The sequence below is a fragment of the Ciconia boyciana genome, chromosome 15, assembly GCF_034638445.1.
Source record: "Ciconia boyciana chromosome 15, ASM3463844v1, whole genome shotgun sequence".
NCBI classification, from domain to species: Eukaryota; Metazoa; Chordata; class Aves; order Ciconiiformes; family Ciconiidae; genus Ciconia; species Ciconia boyciana.
Genome location: NC_132948.1, coordinates 15,443,066 through 15,463,805, shown reverse-complemented (window position 1 = coordinate 15,463,805; position 20,740 = coordinate 15,443,066). Strand labels below are relative to the sequence as shown.

At 39.4% G+C, this 20,740-nt stretch overlaps 1 protein-coding gene across 12 annotated transcripts in view; it reads right to left on the bottom strand.

Moving 5' to 3' along the window:
* ARVCF (ARVCF delta catenin family member) overlaps positions 1-20,740 on the bottom strand; it is a 298,725-nt gene that overhangs the window by 216,068 nt on the left and 61,917 nt on the right. The window contains exon 1 of one of the 12 annotated variants that reach the window (XM_072879698.1): positions 11,233-11,309. The exons of 10 other annotated variants lie outside the window; for them this stretch is intronic. The gene's annotated coding sequence lies outside the window, so the exon portion shown is untranslated. Of the gene's footprint in view, positions 1-11,232; positions 11,310-20,740 lie in introns of those variants that run through there. One more of the 12 variants, XM_072879709.1, reaches the window with a different exon arrangement.

Here is a 20,740-nt window from a genome sequence, read left to right as displayed (position 1 = left end):
CTAAAGAAATCATCCCACATCTTTTCAGATTCTCTTTCCTGCTATTTCCGTAGCATGCCTCCTATTGAGTCTGTGAGATTGATTACCCAAGCAAGAGCTAAGAGCTTATTCTTGACTCCAGTTATTTAGCTGCTCCCATTCTCATCTTGGCACGCCAATTTAGAAGAAACAGATGTATTATCCACCAGTTACAGAATCTGAATGAGTGTATCCAGGACTATCTATCTGACCTGTGCCTATAAACAAAGTGACAGTAATGCTAAGCAAAGATAATCATCTAAAAGTGCCATTATTTTCCTTTTCTATGTTTGCATAAGTTATGAATACTCTAGAAGAGATGGCTATCTCTCTGCATATAAGAGGTCAAGGGCAATCAAATGCCTAACTTAAGTCCCTCAGGCACTACAAATTCAGAGCAGAACATCTTCCGAAAGCTGAAATCGGTGTGTTTAAGGTATCAGGTTGGCCATAGACATAAGGAGGAAGGCATCCTATAAGGAGGAAGGCATCCTGCTTTGCAGTTTTGTGATCACTACGTTTTCCAATCAAACACTACTTCTAATCTACTCTCCCTACTATGGCAAAAGAGAAAGGTGACTAAATGAATTGGGTGACTACGCAGCTGACAAAGGAAGCTACCGTTCGCAAGTAAGACCCTTCTGCAACACTGCAGATTTGGAAATCAGTATTAAGTATTCTATTTATATTCTTTCCTTCATTACAAAATGGTTCAACCACATGAGATGCAGACCAAAATATTCCATACATTTAGAAGAATGCCAGACTTAGCATGGCAACTCGCATACAACAGCTTACATGCTTTCACTTGGTCACACAGTCAAAAACTCTGGCATGTGAAAACACATTAGAATCATAGAATCTTTTAGGTTGGAAAAGACCCTTAAGGTCATCTAGTCCCACCGTTAACCCAGCACTGCCAAGTCCACCACTACACCATGTCCCTAAGCACCACATCTACACAGCTTTTAGATACCCCCAGGGATGGTGACTCCACCACCTCCCTGGGCAGCCTGGTCCAGTGCTTGACCGCCCTTTCGGTGAAGAAATTCTTCCTAATATCCAGTCTAAACCTCCCCTGGTGCAACTTGAGGCCACTTCCTCTCGTCCTATCACTTGTTACTTGGGAGAAGAGACCAACCCCACCTCGCTACCACCTCCTGTCAGGCAGTTGTAGAGAGCGATGAGGTCTCCCCTCAGCCTCCTTTTCTCCAGGCTAAACAACCCCAGCTCCCTCAGCCACTCCTGTCCTGGTTTAAGCTGAGGTAGAGTTAATTTTCTTTATAGTGGCTGGTATGGGGCTATGTTTTGGATTTGTGCTGAAAACAGTGTTGATAATACAGAGATGTTTTAGTTGTTGCTGCACTAATCAAGGGCTTTTCAGCTTCCCCTGCTCTGCCAGGTGCAGAAGAAGCTGGGAGGGGGCACAGCCAGGACAGTTGATCCAAACTGCCCAAAGGGCTATTCCAGACCATATGGCGTCATGCTCAGTATATAAAGCTGGGGAAGAAGAAGGAAGGGGGGGACGTTCAGAGTGATGGCGTTTGTCTTCCCAAGTAACCATTACGTGTGACGGAGCCCTGCTTTCCTGGAGATGGCTGAACACCTGCCTGCCCACGGGAAGGAGTGAATGAATTCCTTGCTTTGCTTTGCTTGTGTGCATGGCTTTTGCTTTACCTGTTAGACTGTCTTTATCTCAACCCCTGAGTTTTCTTACTTTTGCTCTTCCAATTCTCTCCCCCATCCCACCGGGGGGGAGTGAGCGAGCGGCTGCGTGGTGCTTAGCTGCCGGCTGGGGCTAAACCACGACAACTCCTCATAGGATTTGTGCTCCAGACCCTTCCCCAGCTTCAGACTGACAGGCCTGTAGTTCCCCAGATCCTCCCGCTGGCCCTTCTTGTAGATGGGTGTCACATTTGCTGACCTCCAGTCAACTAGACCTCCCCGGTTAGCCGGGTTAGATAAACCCTGATGAATGAGGAAAACATTAGATAGGAATTACTCAGTGGAGGTGTGTTTAACCCATGAAGAGCTCAAATCAAGAAAATGTCTTTCCTAGCTAACACAGTATCCTCAGTCAGTATTTTAAAGTCACACTGCAAGGCCAGTAAAAAATGCAGGTAAGTTCTCTTCCTTTGTTCATCCAGCTGCCCCAAGTAGTATCAAAAAAATTTGGACCCCACCTTTGATATGCTTCAAACTATTTATAGTATTGATATCAAGCAAATATCGAGTCACAGCTGTCCAACATTTGCCATTCTTAATTTCATATAACTATAAGGTCACCATGGATTTACTTTATCTTCACCAGCAAAAGACCAGAGTTGCCTCATAATGGTCTATACACTTAAACATTGAAATTTATAGCTTTCAGAAAACTTATGCCCAGCTAGTGAGCTTCAACTCTTTTTATCCTATACAGCAGAAGTTATCACTGTGCATATCTTCCATCAAACATATTAACGATGTGATTAGAAATAAAGAGACCACTTTAATTTTTGCCATATCTACAACTGCAAATGCAGCCAGGTGTTCTGCATAAAGTAGATCTACAGTAATCTTGCCAACTGCAAATTTCATCTTGCTTCATGCATTCTGTCAGCTTTAATAGCACCTGATCTCAATCCTTTCTTTTAAATTTAACTAGCATCTCCATCCATCATTAGTCAAATTAATTTTTACTTTTAGAGTGATTCCACTTCTCACACTTTTGCATGTTGTTTCTAATGACCCTAACATAAAGATTTTAAAATTGGAAGTAAAAAAATCTCCTGTTCAACATTTATAATATTTTTTAGCTATCATGCCATGAAAAACTCCTAATTGTTTTAGCATACCAGTTTGCAATGATTTTATTTGCTATTTATCTTTTTGTGTGTGTGTGATCTGAAACCTTTCCACTGGAAATTCTGTTCCCAAAAGCCACAGCCCCCTGCCTGGTCAATCTGCAATGGTAAGAATCACAGCTTACATCCATAGCAACTATCATACCAACTATTACTGTTGTGTTTCAAGACTAAACATATTTAAGTTAGCACTGTATGTTAGCCATGGGGAGTGTGAGCGCTCAGTATTTGAAGGTGGGTTTTTTCTCAACTGTTTAGCTCAAGCTAAAAGGGTTACAGTTTATGTTTTATGACTGAGTCAAATCTAACAAAGCTTCAAACTACTCACGTATGCCCAGTCTTACAAGGATGTCATAAAAGGTCTAAAGACACTGCTTTGAGCAGGGGTTGGACCAGATGACCTCCAAAAGTCCCTTCCAACATAAATTATTCAGTGATTCTAAGACAAAACACACTCTGGTTTCCAAAGCCTTCAAAAAGGACCCACACCTTTAGGCTTTATTCCTCTGAATTTTCAGGAGGTCAAATGCTGACAGAAATCGGGCATTAGCAATTCCTTTGAAGTCAACGGAAATTACAGCCCCTCATCCCTTCAGTGGCTTTTGGCTTAGAGATTTTAGTGTGACTACTAACATGAAGACAGACTTTGGTGTAAAAATTCTGGTGTAACTTCTCTTACTTTATCCCTCTCATCCCAGCATGCATTCACGCATACAGTCTCCATCACCAAACCAGATGTGCTTTTTCACCCTGTTGATCTGCCTTACAAACAACACTTCCTTTTACTACTAACCAGCAGAATCAGAGCACAGGAACATGACAAGCACCCCTTAAAGGCTGACGGGCTTACGTCGACAACACTCCCCGTTCCTATCCACCTACAAAGCCAAGAGTTACTCATCACGGGATAATGTCAAAGCTATATACCCTCCTGGAAAAGAGCTACTACACCCTACTAATTACAGTTTTATCAGGAGGCTGTGAATACTTTTACTCAGAACTAGCACAAATACTGATCTCTTTAAATGTAAAAGACAGAGGAGCTCCCCCTGCTTTTCAACATACAACATTTGCTGTTGTGAAGCTTTATATTAAAGCCAGATATGTAAGGGAAGGTGAGATAACAAGCAGTTTCAGCATTGTTAATTCCATGGCTAGGCTGCATAAAGTCCGAGCTGATCATTCCAAATTAACTTACCTTACTGCAACAGCAGCGTATGATAGTTAATACAGCACATCAAGCAGGAGGAGTCCTTCCTGATACCTTTTAACTGGTATGCCAATATGTAATTAACTTACATGAAATCTGTTGGCTAGTCTCAAAGCACAGTATGTATTTCCAAAGTATTTTTGCAATTACAGTGCACAAATAACACATTCTAGTTCAATTTCCACTGCCATCCTTTTACCAGCTTTCTGTATGGAAATTCCATCCAGAGTGAACACTGCTCCATGCTGGCCACAGCACAATACCCTCACGGTTACTACTGCGTGTAGCTGCAAGGGATGGAGATCAAGACCAACAGAGAGATGGGAGATGTCTATTCAAAGTAATTCTAGCATTAATAGAGGCAACAAAGGATCCTCTCTCTCTGGACTTGCTAGGATCTACATCACTGAGACAAAGAGTATGTTGCCAACTTCTCAGACAAATTGCTCCCATGAAAGACGTTGCTGCTTTGGAAACTCCACAGGAGAATGTAGTTAATCTCTGGCTCTCACTTAGGGGTTGTTTATTTGCTCAAAACAGGACTTAATGTGGCAAGCGTGAGCAAGCTTGCGCTTTAGGAGGAGCTGGGAAAAGTTAACAGGTTTCCTCTTATTTCTTTGATTTTGTTCTTTATTTGTTACAAAACACCTAAAAGAACAACTTCCTTCATTCGTTACTTATAATTGTTCCATCTGTTGTGACACAAGAAATAAAATTTAAAAAGAAATTGAAAAGTTCCATGCTGCTGCTGCTTCTGTAAGTATTCCAGGCTAGACAGAAAAAATATAGTGTAGCTTCCTGCAGCTAAGTTGCTCTGAATCGCAGAAGGAGGAGGGACTTTGTATCAGATGATGCAAGTTTTTATCACTGGCACTGTTACTGACTGCCTTTATGGCTTCATTTTTATTGCTGTACCTTAGTTCTCTTATTTATAAAATGAGAATACCACCTTTAGAGGTCTAGCTCAAGTGTGTAAAAGTAGTTAGAAACCAAATTTACTTTGATTTTGATTGCAGCTAATTATTTAAAAAAATATGGTACTTTCCGCCTTCCTGAAAGAATTAAGAGTAAAGAAGCTACGAAGCATGGATGGTGCTAAAGTTCTGTGTATGCACCAGACCCCAAACATAATTTGCTCCTGAGTGTACTACAAAATCAAATAGTCTTCTGACCATACTGTGAAATTGTAATGTTCTAACATCATGTTTGATTTACTTATTTAATAATAATGCAATCAACGGACAAACAAACTGTTACTGTTTGTGTTGTTTCCAGGAAAGGAAGCACAGGAAATAATTGCCAATTATCTCATTGGTCGTGTTTAGTTACAGCCCTTCAGATATAGCCCTAAACATTCTTCAGGGACAGTAACTGACCATAGTTTTGGTCATTAGCTACGAGTGGGGGAAAATCCTATACACCTAAAGGAAGTTCTGGAACAAGTTTTCAAACCCCAGTTTTTGAATCAATGAAGATAATAATAATAATTAAAAAAAAAAAAACAAACAGTAAAACAACACAATATGGATCTGGGAAAAGTTTCAAGTGCTTTCTTTGTATTTTCAGTGCACAATTAATGCCATGTAGAACTTCCTCTGCAGCTGGGATACACTGTGACATCTCTGAAGGGGTAATCATGGGAACTGAGGTTTTTATTAAGTCTGTTTAAGAAGTATTGTAATGAAACAAGAAAATGTAAAAGTTGAAGGATCTGAACATGAATTAAACATTACCCTTAACTCTGATGTAAAATAAAAATGTTTTTTCTTGCTGTTGATTTCACCTACTACTGCATGAAAGGTGAAGGCTGAACATATATCACTCTTCTTTTTATCTGGCTGTAAGTCTTGATGCAATAGATATACCTACCCACATGTACAATATTTGTTTATTAAGCTCCAGTATCAATTCATACTACTTTCATGGGGACAGCTTATACTAAAGGATGGAGGAAACTGTTCTACCTACCTCACTGCAGAATGTCCCCCTGAATGCTTCACTATTTCACAATCTTCAAGCACCCTCATAGTGACTTCATGCTTTCAAATAAGCAATTCTTTAATCCTCCCAAACACAACCACTTCCGTTGCCACTTGTCTATTTCAGACCTACACAAACAGGGGGAATTACAGCTTGTGACCTCCTGACCAGCAGATAATGCAACACGGTCCACAATTAGGGTTTGTGTTATACCACAATACATATGCAATTACCAGCACTAACAATGTTAGTTATTCCACAGCATTTCTGCCTGAGTGTACATTAGCTACAGCATCTTTTTGTCTGATTTATTCTTTTCCAGTTACATAATTTTCTATTAAAATCAGACTTTCCTTCAGACATTAATGAAGTTATGTTCTCACGTAGCTGGGCTCAACTGAGAGGCACCTCAAGCTTCAGATGCTCTAGGACAGGTGAAATAGCAGTACATCAAATGGAGCTGAAATTCTTTTTAAAGTACCCCAGAAGAAACAGAGGAAGGCCAACAGAGATCCCATGAGATCTGAATGGTCAGTAGACCCAGTCACAAAGGCCAGTTCTACAACCTATGCAAGAGATCAATTCATCAAGAAAATGTGTGGCATTTCTAAGCCAAGGCATTCATGTTAGAGCCCTTACAGCCATTTGCCTTTAAGACTGTAGAATCATGAAACTCATGAAGGAGGAAAGGCAAGGACACCTACGGAGTCTGTAAATGACAATGGGAGGAAGTAGCCAATTAGCGTATTGGTACAGTGATCTAAATTACAGCTAAGCCTGCAGAGGCTATAAAGGATGCTATATCATAAGTCACTAATGACTTATGGGGATAGGAAGAAGACAGCCTGGTAAAAATCCTGAGAGGCAATAGCCGGGATGTACAGAGATGATACAAAAAACACAAGATAAATTGCATCCACATCTTGCTTCAATAGCGTGCTTCTCAGCAGAAGAGACTCCCTTTGCCCTTCCTTTCTCTCTCCTCGACACTTCTAAATGTCCTACAGCTTTGTAACCCCCTGGGAGCCCTGTGTTACACAGCTCCCTCTGCCATCCCTAAGGCAGATGTTATTCCCTTCACACATCCATCAAAACCATGCCTGCAGGGAAATGCTTCTGAGGGACAGGCAGCACTTTCCAGCTTTTCTTGGAGCTAGCAACTGGCTCTGCAGCAAGAATATATTCTTTTGATTAAGAGAAAAACTCTGGTACTGAGCTGACCAGGTTTTGATTTGTTCCTCTGGTGTATCATTATAGCTGGAGATAGGCAACTATTTCAAAGAGGCATAGAAACAATTATGTGCTTGGTATGTGAGTCCCAGAAGCATCTATTGCTATAATTTTCTTTGTCACACATCAGCTTTTACTGTAATGAGACCTTGAGTTAGAGGAAGGGAAAAAAAAAAGCAGGGAAAAAAAATCAATAAGGGTCATTGAAACTCTGCTATGGCCAGATGAAGTACCAGATTTCACTGGCAGCAGGTGTCATACCAATTAAACAATAAAACACTACCTAGTAAACCCAATCTGTAGTCAACACAATGGTCACTGTTCTGCTTACGCTTAATTCTATGAAATCACTCATTTTAATGTGTGACTTTCAGAATATATATTTTACCTGAAACACAGTTAAGGTGGCTGTGCACATGGGTAGGACGCTGCAATCAGTAGCAGTGAATCACTAGGTACTTGAAGAGAGAGAATTATGGTCAAAAGTGGAAAATAAAGACCACGGATTCGTAGGGACTATTTTATTCTTGCTAAGCCCCCTCCATTTTTTAGTAGATCCACTTGAATTCCCCCTGAGTTCTAGATCTTCAGTCCAAAAAAATATCACTGTGGAACCCCTACAACTCTCCAGCAGATGATCCCTTCAAAGTATGATACACTTATTGCCCAGTCACTAAATCCAACCATACTATTCATGCAAGCACTAATACATGCAATTGCCATACACGTAAACCTCTCTCATCCATTATATTGTAACACTGAGGCACCAGGACAACATGAAGAATTTCAATTACATTTCTAGGTACATTGAGTGACAATGAAAGCATTGGCATACCATTCCAATGATTCACAAGTAGGATCTAGCACTTCTGATGGTAAAGGCTGACAACTGTTGTACGTGTGGTATCAGGAAGAGTGAAGGAAGAAGTCGACTACAGGTTGATTCCAGCAATAAAAAAGCAGGGACCTGTATTTAATTCCATTTTTAAAAAGACATTGGCAGGAAATTATGATTAAAAGCTCCAAATTTTACCTTCTTGCAAATATTTTCTTCTCATAAAACCCCTGTCTACATTCACCACTGAGAAATTAATAAAAAGCAATTCTAAAGAACACAGAGATATACACGAAGCCCCTGCATGCCCTCTGCACTCACATCAGTGCTGTTTTCTGGAGGGCAGTCTCTGCCCGTGCTCAAGCCACCTGGAAGCTGTACAGCCATAACTATGAATCCACGCTAAAGCTCGGGTTCAGCTGCACTCAGGAAGTTGCATTAGCAAGGCTCAGTGCCATGCTAAACATGTCTGCAAAGATTCCAGACAGCAACTGGTGTCACCCAGCTGGCTTCGCCATGAAAACAACATATAGACTTGCCTTAAGGAGCCTGTGCAGCAAGCACTATGCTACTGTGTTATAGATTATGACCATGCACAAAACAAGCTACAAATAAAAGCCATGTTAATTTTGAGTCCCATGCTTGTTTCAGCAGAACATCAGTAGACGACTAATTTCAAGCTCTACTGGAAATGCAGGAAAATCACAAGCCCTTCTGACAAGCAGAACAAAGCAGAGGCTTGGCCCTCCAAAGAGGTTCTGAATATGCATGTTTCAAGGGACTCTACAAGGAAATAAGGTGTCAACGCATGGAGAATCCTTCTCAAAAATCATGTCCAAAATGGTATGGAGGAAACGTTTGAGAGTCAAAAAATAATGGGAAGTAAGATAACTTAAGTGAATGATAATGTTCTTACACTTGTAAGGTATCTTCATTCCAGAGGATCCAAATATAAACAACTTGTGATCTATAAAAAGCAAGAACGTAGACACTGTCTTGTTAAAGTGATCGCAGCAAGCTAATACTTTGGGCAGCATTATCTGATCTGGAGATGAAGTAAAGCTGTAGGTTTCCACTAACACCAGCTTCACTCTATGCAAAACTGCCACCAACAGTATCAGGAAGACAACTAAATAAGAGATTTCCCACCCTGTAAAAGACTCAGGGTTACTGGCAGAGTAGCTCTGTGAGGATTATTTGCAGAATTCATGTCTGTCTCTCATTTCAATACTGCAAGTTTAAAACCAACCTGGTTTTTATGGGACCTGGGACTTTTCATGCGTTTCTGCATAAAATATATAGAGAGGAAGAGATCAGATACTGGAAAGATAACAATGCTTTTTTTTTTACTGAGGAACTGACTGTTTATTTCTGTTAGCACAGTAACAGAGGTGCATTATATACCACTGTCCATTTACCTACTTTCTAACTACAGTATTCAACCATGTATTTAAAAAAAAAAAAAGTGCAGGTAAGCCAGGTAAGCCAGGTAAGCACAATTTTCTAATACTCAAATGAGTATATTAACTGAGTGAAATCATTCTTATCTCCCGGTATGCATAAGGTGAATAAGAGCCAGAAATTTACCTTGTACTAGAAAAGTAACTCCTCATTCTGTGAAATAGCTTCTTCTAAATGCAAGTGAAGGATAAGGCAATAATCAGGAATTCATCTGAAATGCTAGCTACGTTACAGTCAGTGATCCTACAGCAGATTTTGAAAGAGAAGACATATCAAGCCTAACGTCACAAACAAATCCCAACATAGATAATTATATAGCAACTACGTCATGTACTCAATGGTAGTCAACCCCCAATGACTGCCAGTGGGCACTGAACCTTCATCTTTAGCATCAAAGCACCGATGCTGGTTCACTTGAGTTAAACGAGTAATTCTTTTTGCTGGAACTGGTAGCAGTCTCTTCTTTGCTAGTCAGATCAGCCAACTGAGACATCACAAGACAGGCTTCACTAGCATGTTACACCTCTAGTAGTTCCAACTGGAAAGAGCATCCTTGTTTCCTGCCCTAAGCTACAGAGCAGTCCTGCTGTTAAACAGCTTCTATGTTTCACCCAAAGCTGGTTGCACTTCAGCTGCAAATCAATGGTTGCTCTGCATGTTTTATGTACCACAGGGATTTAAAAAAAAAAAAGAAAGAAAAAAAAAAGAAAAAAATTACAGAAATTGACTCAGTACCCTAGTCGAATTTTGCCAATAAAAAGTTGTGTTTCCCCATTTAATTATGCTTCCTATGAAAGGACTAGTTTCCTGCAATGCTACTAATGTAACCTACCAGCAGCACTCCAGTAAATTCTACACCACCTGGATGGCTACAACACAAAAGTAAGGTTTTAAACATTTCTGTATTTTATATGCTGATTAAACTCTAATTACAATTATTTTTTACAGTTGTCATTAAAGGTTGGATTTTTATAAGCCAAGAATTCTCACGTCATAGGTCACAGTCACTCAGTAAATTATAGGATAAGCACCTTAAGTGATTATGCATGCATGCAAATGTCCATATTATTTTCAAAGATATTGGTGCAATTAATCAGACTAATATAATTTGAATCCCTTTAAAATGTAGTGACTGCAATACTTCAGATTTTGAGGCAGGAATTTGTCTGTCTAACTTAATTTAACCTGTATGCACACATTTACACACAATATAGACACTACATATTTCTCATATGCATAAATAGTCCAGTGAGACAATCTTAAATGATAGTATTTTTTACTAAATGATTTGACAATCAGGTATTTACATGAAACCAAGATTAGGGTATAAACCTTTAAAAATTTTGCATGATCATTTTAAATCAAATGCTGCAGTCAGAAATCAGATAGGTGACTGTATCAGAAAAAATATTTTCACAATTACAATTTATCAAATATCTCTTAGGTTACTAGGATTTGCATTCATTTGTTCATTTCCCAGATTAGATGCATAATTATTTCTTAGCTCTTTTCCAAAAATATATTTTAGATCATATGAGTAGAAGAAATGAAGACTACTCTGCAACAAAGAAGGAACTGCAGGAAGGCAGCAACAAGAAATGGAAGGCAATATGCAGGTAATCCAAACCCTTAAGGCAATGATCACTGCTTACCTTAAGAGCTGTCTGCCAATGATAATGTCCTAACAGGTTACATCCGTGTACCCGCGTATGGAACCGGTGAAAGTTCCCTAAAAATGAAGTTACTATTTCAGTAACAGAAATAGAGGGCACGGAACTTACAAGTCATACATCCAGCTCAGCACTTTGCAGGCAGAGGTGCCAAGCCACCAGCCCTGTGCCCCGCCACTCCACAGATGACTGGGAACACCCTGGCCTTAGCTAAATAAAGACCATCTAAGAGGGAATGGCTTTCGTGACCAAGGGATTTTCCTGAAGTAGGGATTTTTTCTTCACAACAGTGAGTGGATTGATTATGCTAAAAATGTGACACCAGTTTGGTTATTATGAACCTGTCTCTAAGTCAATCTTTAAAGGAGTTTGCAGTATCAACCTCCAGTACTTTTATTCTCTCAAAATCTCTTCAGTACAATTTCTTCCCATTCTTGGCATACCTAGTATTATCCAACAGGATCACAATGTCTGTATATAGATCATTCTCTAAAAGTTATGAGCTCCGGAATAAATTATTCTGTAACAGAATTAGCTATTGCAGCCTAAATAGGACAGTAATCTTAATTGAATAAAACCTGTGTAAAGAATAAATTTACACTGTCCCAAGTGGCTCAGAAGCACTGCATCCCAGACACTCAAGTTCGGCAAGTAGCCACGAAATCCACCACTGCTACCGAAGAATTTGTACAACAGTAACAAAGCATCTAAAGATACAAATACAGGTTCTGGAATTTACTAAAAGACCCAATACAGAGCTGCTCCCCATTCTCTAAGTCAATGAGCATTAGACTCCTAATTTACATCAGTGGCTTGAAAAATCTCACTGGACACCTACCTGTATCTTTCGAGCCCTAAACATCCTTGCAAATCCAGCTCATCCTTTTATATCCTGGCTTTCCAGTGATGGTGCTACTTTACAGGGTATTTTCCCTCCACCCTGTATTACTGCTGCCTGACAAAAAGCCATTAACATCTAATATCCACTACCTTGCCCTCATTGCAATAGGTTTGTACTAAGGCTTTGGCTTCTGCAGATGAACTTCACCAACGTCCATACTCCAGGATGCCTCACAGCGTGTAGTTTTTCAGCCATCAGCCCTGTCATAAGGATTATATAGGACTTGGACCTCCAGTGGACTTTGGATGAAAAAGAAAAAACCCCAAACCACACCCACTCATGACAAATCCCATACTACATTTTCAGTAATGTTGCCAGATATTAGTAAAGGCAGTATAACAACTGGACCACAACTGCACGGAACACAGAATTCATCAATTGCTGTCGGCAGGTTCAAGAATGGGTAGCAGCCTTTACAAATTAGAGGACAAGCTAAATCTTGTTTAAAAGGGCTCTTTACACGTGTTAAAAACCTGTGCCTAATATCTGCAATATATTGTTAGCAGTAGTTCTTTTCCTAGTGCATCTGGTTTAGATGTAGTACACCAGGAAGAAAAGATCATTTTCAAGAATGGAGTTTCAGCATACGGTTCGCAAAGCCATCACGTTCAGCAGCATCTCATACTGTCATACTACGAACTGGAGACCAGAAGTCCACACCCAACCACAAGCTGAACAAGAGGAATATAGAAGCTTTCTGAAACAAATACTGGTTTAGAAAACCTGCACATTCATTTTTTCATTTGTCATCTCTACATATTTGCACAAAAATGGTATATACATGGTTCCATATACCTGTTAGAATTAAATAAAGAAAAAAAAAATCTTCAAGTGGAGTCGACACCAGAACGTCACAGGCCTTATACCAGCCTTATTTAACAATTACATTTAGAAATTGATGAAAAAAAACCTCACCAGAGCCGCAAGCTCAGTAGCTATAGCAACGTGCTTAGCTTCTCAGAGGAATCAAATAAGATAACCTGCCCTAAAATAGATGCAAAATAGCTGTCATTGCACATGTGTAGTTTCAGAGACAGAACATAACCATAAAAATAAAATTTTTTTGAATGCACAATGCTCCCTTGTACAGAACTGAAAAAGCTACCCTACAGGCAGTGGGTGAGAACTGAGTTTAATTCCTTTACTCTCAGTGTTTTAAAAGCCAAATCGTTTATCTCAAAGCTTAATTGTGCCTTTTAACAAATTAGACTTCACTGGAAATCATTATCTGTTTTCCCCCCTTCTTGTTACAATTCAAAGGCAGCATCTTTTAAAGAGCAAAAATGAACTGTTTTCCCCTCATTACACAGAGAGCAAAAAGTCATCCCAAGTTCACATTACTTCAGAAGGTAATTTCTGTTCATCAGAACAATTTGGTATGTGTTCATTCCTTCACATCCAGTTTTGCAGGCTAATTTCCTCAAGTATTCAGACTTAATTTGGTTTGTAGCCATTAACTATGATCATGTTACAAAAATTGCATGTTTCTTTAAGTTAGTATTCCATGTCAGTACTGCTAAAAATATTCTCTGGTTGTATCCTTCTTACACTGTGTGGTCATATAATCCTCATAAAGCATTACACCAAGAAAAACAAACCCCAGCAGTTCCCTGAACCCTTATAGGCCATTGATCTGATCCATATTCTGGAGTCCAGGAGAAGCTGGGCTTGCTCAGGCATTCCCCTTCTGCAGGAGAAAAGAAGGTAGCTTGTCTCTGCCCTCCATCGAAGGGGTGTTTCAGAGCAGCAGCTGAAGCTCCGTAGGAAGGCTACCAACAGCAGCCGCATCCTAAATCCTCAGATGGGTGACAACGGGCCTAAGCTGCACCGCTGGGCCTCCTCGCTGCAAACAGCCCGGCTTATATCAACCGCTCTTTTTACAACATGAAGAGCGACTGCTTCACAATTACTGAAGTACGATACGCAGGGAGAAGAGCAGCTACCGGCACATCGTCAGAAACCACCTCTGGAGCACAGCTACTCTTTACGAACTAGGCCAAAAGCTATCCTGCTCCTCCCAAGGACCCCGCTCCCCTTCCGCACGTCGGCTAGCGGCGCGCCTCACGGAACCCCACTCTTCAATGACTTTCTCCAGCCGCTTTCTGGGAACAACGCTGCTCCTGTTTGTTTGTCTGGAAGTTTTGGTTTTTTGTTTTTTGTTTTTTGGTTTGTTTTTTTTTTAACCTCCCTGTGCTACAATTAAGACTGCAAAAAAGAGATGGCACAGACGTTAATTTTGCACTGCAAGGGGCCAAGTCAAGTCAATTAACAAGAAAGTATTAATACTGCAAGCCAGTGTTTAATTTGTGGCCTTATTCACAGAAGAAAAAGGAGTTATAAACAAGTCAACTAGCAACAAAAACGTCAGTGCTAACTCAGAATTTGAGCTTAACAAAAAACCTCACATAACAGCAAACCAACATATTTTAGGAGAACTAAAATAAACAGAAGCATTCTATTTCTTTAAACAAAAAGTTTTTAAAGTGTAAACAGTGGCTTCTTGTGAAGGGCTCTTCCCTTATTCTGCTTATTCTGCTTGTGTTCACAGACGAGTAGAATACCAATTCTGCAAACGTAGCTTTCTCCTGAATTATAAGTATGATAATCCTTATCTACATCTACCTTTGTAAAAGCTTATAGATACTATGCGCATAACTTAAGAAGAAAAACAATTAATAAGTGAGCATAGGTTACACGGAATGCTCTACCCATTCTGGTAAGCACATAGATTCATTTTTTGTTTTCAGAGTGATACATCTCTCATTTTCTCAGACACAAAGTAGAAGTTTTATCTGAAAAAGAACATTTGTTTGTTTCTTTAAATATGATTGTAGGTATGAGCAGAGCATACATCAGGTCAAGCTCAAAATAAAAATTCTCTAACTGGAAATAGAGTGGCAGTAATTATTTTTTCTGAATATCTTTTCCTTCAGCTTTAAAGTAGTACCAAAACTATTGTTCTATTGCTGTAAAGTAATAGATTTACACATATCAAGCAATAACTTACATTGGCATTATGGAAGTCCAGGACAAGCATATCATGGAGCATGTTTACAGCATGACACTCAGAAATTTAAATCTGAAAATCCCATGCCTTTAATAGAAGCAGTGTAGCTCACTCCACAAATTTAACTTACTGCTCTGAATGTCAAGATTAGCAGTATGTAGTTTAAAAACCATAAATTTAAAAAGTTGTTAATTTATCTGCCATATCTACTTAGACTTGCTCAATCCTTGACACTCAGGGTACAATCCTATAATATGGAAATACAAAATAGTGTAGTAAAGACTGTTTCATTCCTTCAGAAACAAAGAGCAGAGAACAGCCAAGCAAAGACTGGAAGTAAACAGCACTATCATAGGTCGTTTCACTCCACTGGTAGGAGTTTGGGCTTAATTACTCAGCAGTTTGGATTCCAGTGCGTAGTTTTCCTTTCAGTAAAGCAGCATACATCACTACACTTCAATCCCCGATAGCCAGAAAAGAAGGGACACTTCAGTCGCTGCTGCAATATAAGCCCCATACATACTCTGTAACTTACGTTCTGGAGTCCTCATCCCATCTTGAATTTGACTAAATGCTTTCATTTGGTTCATCCAGTTTAAAGAATCACATCAAAGTTTATTGTTCATTTGGACAGCTCATTTTATAATGTTAGACAAACACTGGGGCAGGGATGCAAATCTGTTTATCAGCAAGGAGGAAACTATGTTCAATTACCTGCAACTACCGCTCTCCAGGCCCAAACTTGTTTAACCCAACTACTCCAGTTTGATCAGCTGGCTGTTAAAAGAAACGTTTAATAGTGCCGACTGGCAGCATTGCCACTGTAAAATTGGTGGTTAATGCTAACCATAAATTAGGCAAAGACCTTTTTAAAGTCACCATTGATTTTTAGTTACAAAATTAATTTATCTGGACTGAACGTAACCAGTAAAGTTCCCATTGTTGGCAGTACAGTTGTGGAACTAGCCAGGTCTTAGCAGAGTAGTCCCAACCCTTGCAGAATTCCAGGGGAAGCAAACAGGTTCACATTTAATGTTGAATACCTCTCTGTCAGCAAGAGTTCAGAAAACCTCCTGTTCATAATGGACCATTATCTTCTGAGGATGTATTATTGCTACAATCTGTCTGCGAGCATCAGCCATGAACAGGGTCTCTTTTTTGATAGAAATCCAGTACTCTCAAAAGAGGCCTTTTCTGGCTTGGCTCTGTTACGTCTTTAACAGAGAAATATATTGAAACTCTCAGGAAGCTGCTTGGCCCATGATTTGTCTAACAGAAGTAGGGGCCCACGCACTTTGAACCACACATATAGCGGATCTGACATTTCCATCAGCATCAGTGTTTGCTTATGTGCTGTACATACACCACTCATATCAACGCACATGTGGAAAATCCAGTGTGCTCTGACAAAGCATTGGGTATTGGGAAAGAAGGTGAAGCACATATGTAAGAGCAGTAGACATGTTTAGCATTTCCAAATGTCAGGAAGTCCACAGATACAGATGCAAAATCCTCTTTAAAAACGACTTACCATGATTTTAATTAGGTATTTGTTGAAAGTGAATAATGCTGATAACTGCAGTATTTGAGCATTTTCATGCAACAGTCAGCAAAAACTGTCCTATTTTCATAATGCACAAAGAAATAAGAGAGTTAATTTTATTATCAAGGTTAATATACACTTTCTGCTATATGCAACAGTAACACCGAGATCAAAATATAAAAAGGTGGGATATGATTAAAAAGATTTTGGTTTTTTGTGGTTTTTTTTCAGGAGTTGGAGGTGGCACATGCTATCCAAGACTTATGTAAGTAGTCTCATGCGACTCCTTGGCTGTTGCAGAAAAAGCCTGCAACCAAATCTGCTTCTGGATAACTTCAAACATTAGCTCTGTGTTTGAAAGTTCTCGACTACACATCAAATACAACAGATTTAATTTAATCAGCACCGCGTGAACGCAGGAAGTAACTTCATTTCCCACTCAGATTCCAACCATATCTTTGAAGCTCCCTTCTCTTTAAAAGAAGCATTAGGTTTCAGTGACCTGCGCTTTGGGAAAATTGTGGGCGGGTTTCCAGTTAAAAACGTGAATCATTTCAAAGCATTTACAAGTTTACTTTCCACTTCAGTTTTCCCAGGGGGATGAGAAAAGGGGATTTTCAAGACAAAGCTATGCATCAATAATACTAAATGGTTTCAGCATCTTAAACTGTGGTGATGTTTCAGCTGAATTAAGGATGCACAGTTATAAAGTTTTAAAGGTCTTTAAAGACCCTTGTGTAATCTTCAAAGACCTTTGTGTCCAGAATTCCTACAGACTTTAGCAAGTCATGATCTGGCTCTTCAGTTTTCTGTAAGCAGCTTTATAGGAAACAAATTATTTATACGAGTCTCAGGAGCATTGGTGAAAAAAGTATCAATCTTGATCAAATATGTTTTTTCCATCCCTCACTTAACACCTCTCAATCAATATCAGCAGTATTGCAATTGATCTCATTTCGTGTCAGTCACTCTAAGTATTATTCAAAGATTTTTCTCAGATATACATCCTCAAGTGGGAATCTGGGCAAGGAAGTCTTTGGGAATTTATTTTTTTTTTTTAAATGTCAAAAACCAAAGAATGACAAGAACTCACGCTCATGATCGATTTTAATACCCCTAATACAAGGCATGACAAAAAAATATATACATGTATTCTTGACCCCCTTCAAATAGATGATTTTTTTTCCCCCCCTGGTAGGTTTCGTATACATAACATTTAAAAGGGAAAGAGAATCAACTCTTTAAAAGATAATAGAATCAACTATTAGAATGAAAAGAGACTATCATGTAGGCTATTAGCTCCCAATATTTCATAAACTGCTAAGCTCAGCTCCCAGTGTAGTCAATCAGGAGCTGGTGGAAGGCCAGGACTTACGTAAAGTTGATAAGGGGGATTTAGACCAGAATGTGGAATGTCTAATCAAAATTATTGTCCTTGGGAAGCGAAACACATCCTGGAGAAATATGTAAGCTAATTAAGATGTTTTGGGAACAATCTGAAGCTGCTAGCAGAAGCGTGATAAGAAGCACCCTCACGCGAACTGTCCTCATGATAATACTAAAAGTCCCACCCCTTGAGCTGGAGACCCCGGCCCAAGTGGAGACCCCTCACCTTTGGGCATGTGTAGAATATTAAAGTAATACTGTAGCTTTAAGAATAAGATGAGAAAATGTAGACCAATAGAAAACTGCTTTACATAATTACTTATGCATATGTATAACTAGACTGTGTAAATACTGCACCTGTATGAACAAGTGGGGGTCTAGCTTTGTGGAGCTACCACCTAGCAGCTGGTCTTGTGCAAAACTTGAAATAAACTGATATCTCGGCTCTGTGTGCGTATTGGGTGTTGCACACCAGGTAAGGAACTCCGTTCGTGAGACACCACCAGCACTGGAGAAGTTCTTATAAAAAAGGAAGGGGAAGAAGAAGTGAGGGAAGACGACCTTTAAAGACACTTTTTCTAGGAGCACACTGAATTTGTCAGCTGGAGAAAATGGTTCTTTAATTGTAAACAAGTAAAACTAAACAAGTTTGAAGAAAAATAACAAAGCCAGTCTTAATAACTCAGAAGTTGCTCATCCTCTGTATTCTTCAGTATAAGTTTAAGCAAAAGACAAATGCAAACACTGTACTGAGCCCTATTCACTTATTCTCTCTCCAGTACAAGATCCAATGAAGACATCAAATGATATCTGATCTCTAGCAATAGCTAAGAAAATGAGACATAACAAATAAGACAATTACATTAGCAGAACTGTAAACTGAATTTTTAAAATTAGTTATCACATGGGGACAGCCATGGACCATGAGGAATGCTCTATAGAAACGTGTACTAAGCAGGACCCCTCTTTCAAGTAAGCTCTTTTGTTTATGGTGTTTTGGGAGCAGGGAAAAAAGGAATAGGAACACAACAAACTGACATTCTACTCGAGGTGTCAAAGCACATTTATGGCCTGTGCGGGGTCAAGTTCCAAAATGTCAGGGAAACTGCACTGGATCAGGTCTGTGCAGGTAGAACTTCACAGGTTAGCGTGACTCCAGCTACAGCACATTCACATTGTCTCTCCTCCTATTCTTTATCACTCCACGACCAGACACAGTATGTCAACAGGACACAGGCCTAGCTGGTTATCTCCATCAGCGCATAAGGCATGGTCAGTAAACAGTTGCATTGCATCAGAAATGCGTAAGATACAGACCCAACTGCTGCACAGTCATGAGGAGCGAGGAAACAAATTAATTGATCTCTTGTGTAATACTTAACAAGCCCGACTGTAGTTACTAAATCATGCTATAGTTTAAACTGTCATGTCCAAAGTGCAAACAACATGCACTTGTTATTTTAGTACTCACAAGAAGGCGTGTGGCTGGAATATCACTGCTGCAGTAGCCAACAGCAGAAGGATGAAGATGTGTATGATATAGTCATTCCCTTCTACTTAACTCGGCTGATTAACCTTTACAGATGCCTCTCAAAGTAGAGCTTCCCCATAAACCTTTTCTGTGTCAACTACGAGGTTTTGTCTTTTTCATTTTTTTCTGACCACAGATAGGTCTAACAATCTAGTGCAGCCCCTGCGATACAGCCAAGGTCACAGTGGCATGGGAACGAAGGCCAGGAACTAGCTTCCTGAGGCAGCTTCATCATCAAGGAAAACTTGGAGCACTAAAAATCTGTTAAGAGAAACATTGAGATTGACTTAAGTAAAGTGTCTTAACAGTTGTCTTTATGAAAGCATGAGAATCTTCAATACTGAAGAACGGCCATGGATTTCTTCCTCAAAACCACTTTTGGTAAGCTCTGCATCTCACTGTTTAGCCCTTCTCCAAGCTACTGTTGGGGTATATGTCAAAAACAGTATTCTAGATGAGCTGCCTAATGATACAGCATAGCTGCAGTAATCAGTTCTGGTTTGCCTAATTCAGTCTAACTGCAGGCTGAGGTCGTGACACACTTTCAGCTGGGAGAAAAAACAAGACCAACCTGGAATTCCTGAAAGACCAATTAACCTTCCAGAGAGTCTGGCCCCAACTAAGTATAAATCAATAGAGGTTTAAAAAAGAAATATGAATGTGTAAAATGAAATCAACGCATCTTTGGAAGAGTACTGTTGAAAGAAAGTTTAAATTTTCTAAGTAAATGTACTGTTTCCATAGATCTGATAATTTTGATTTACTGTTTCCTTTACAGTTAACAGGTTTATGACAAAAAAAATCTCAGTTACATGAGCAAAAATGTAGCTTCTTTTGCAGATCCAGCATATATGTTCACAAAGATACTAATGACAGCCGTACAGGAACGACAGGCTGTCCATACCTAGGTACATTTGACATGACATATTTTTACAAGTTAGGAAAAATTTAAGATCATTCTTCCTAAATATAGAGCACAGACAACCAGGTACAAGGACAGTTAATTTTTTAATGTATTTTTCATATAGAGTACTTAGTCTGATTGAAATCTTCACAATTAAATGAGGAAGCTATTTTCTGTGAAACTTAATCTGTTTATCAGTTAAGTATGATCCTTCTTGT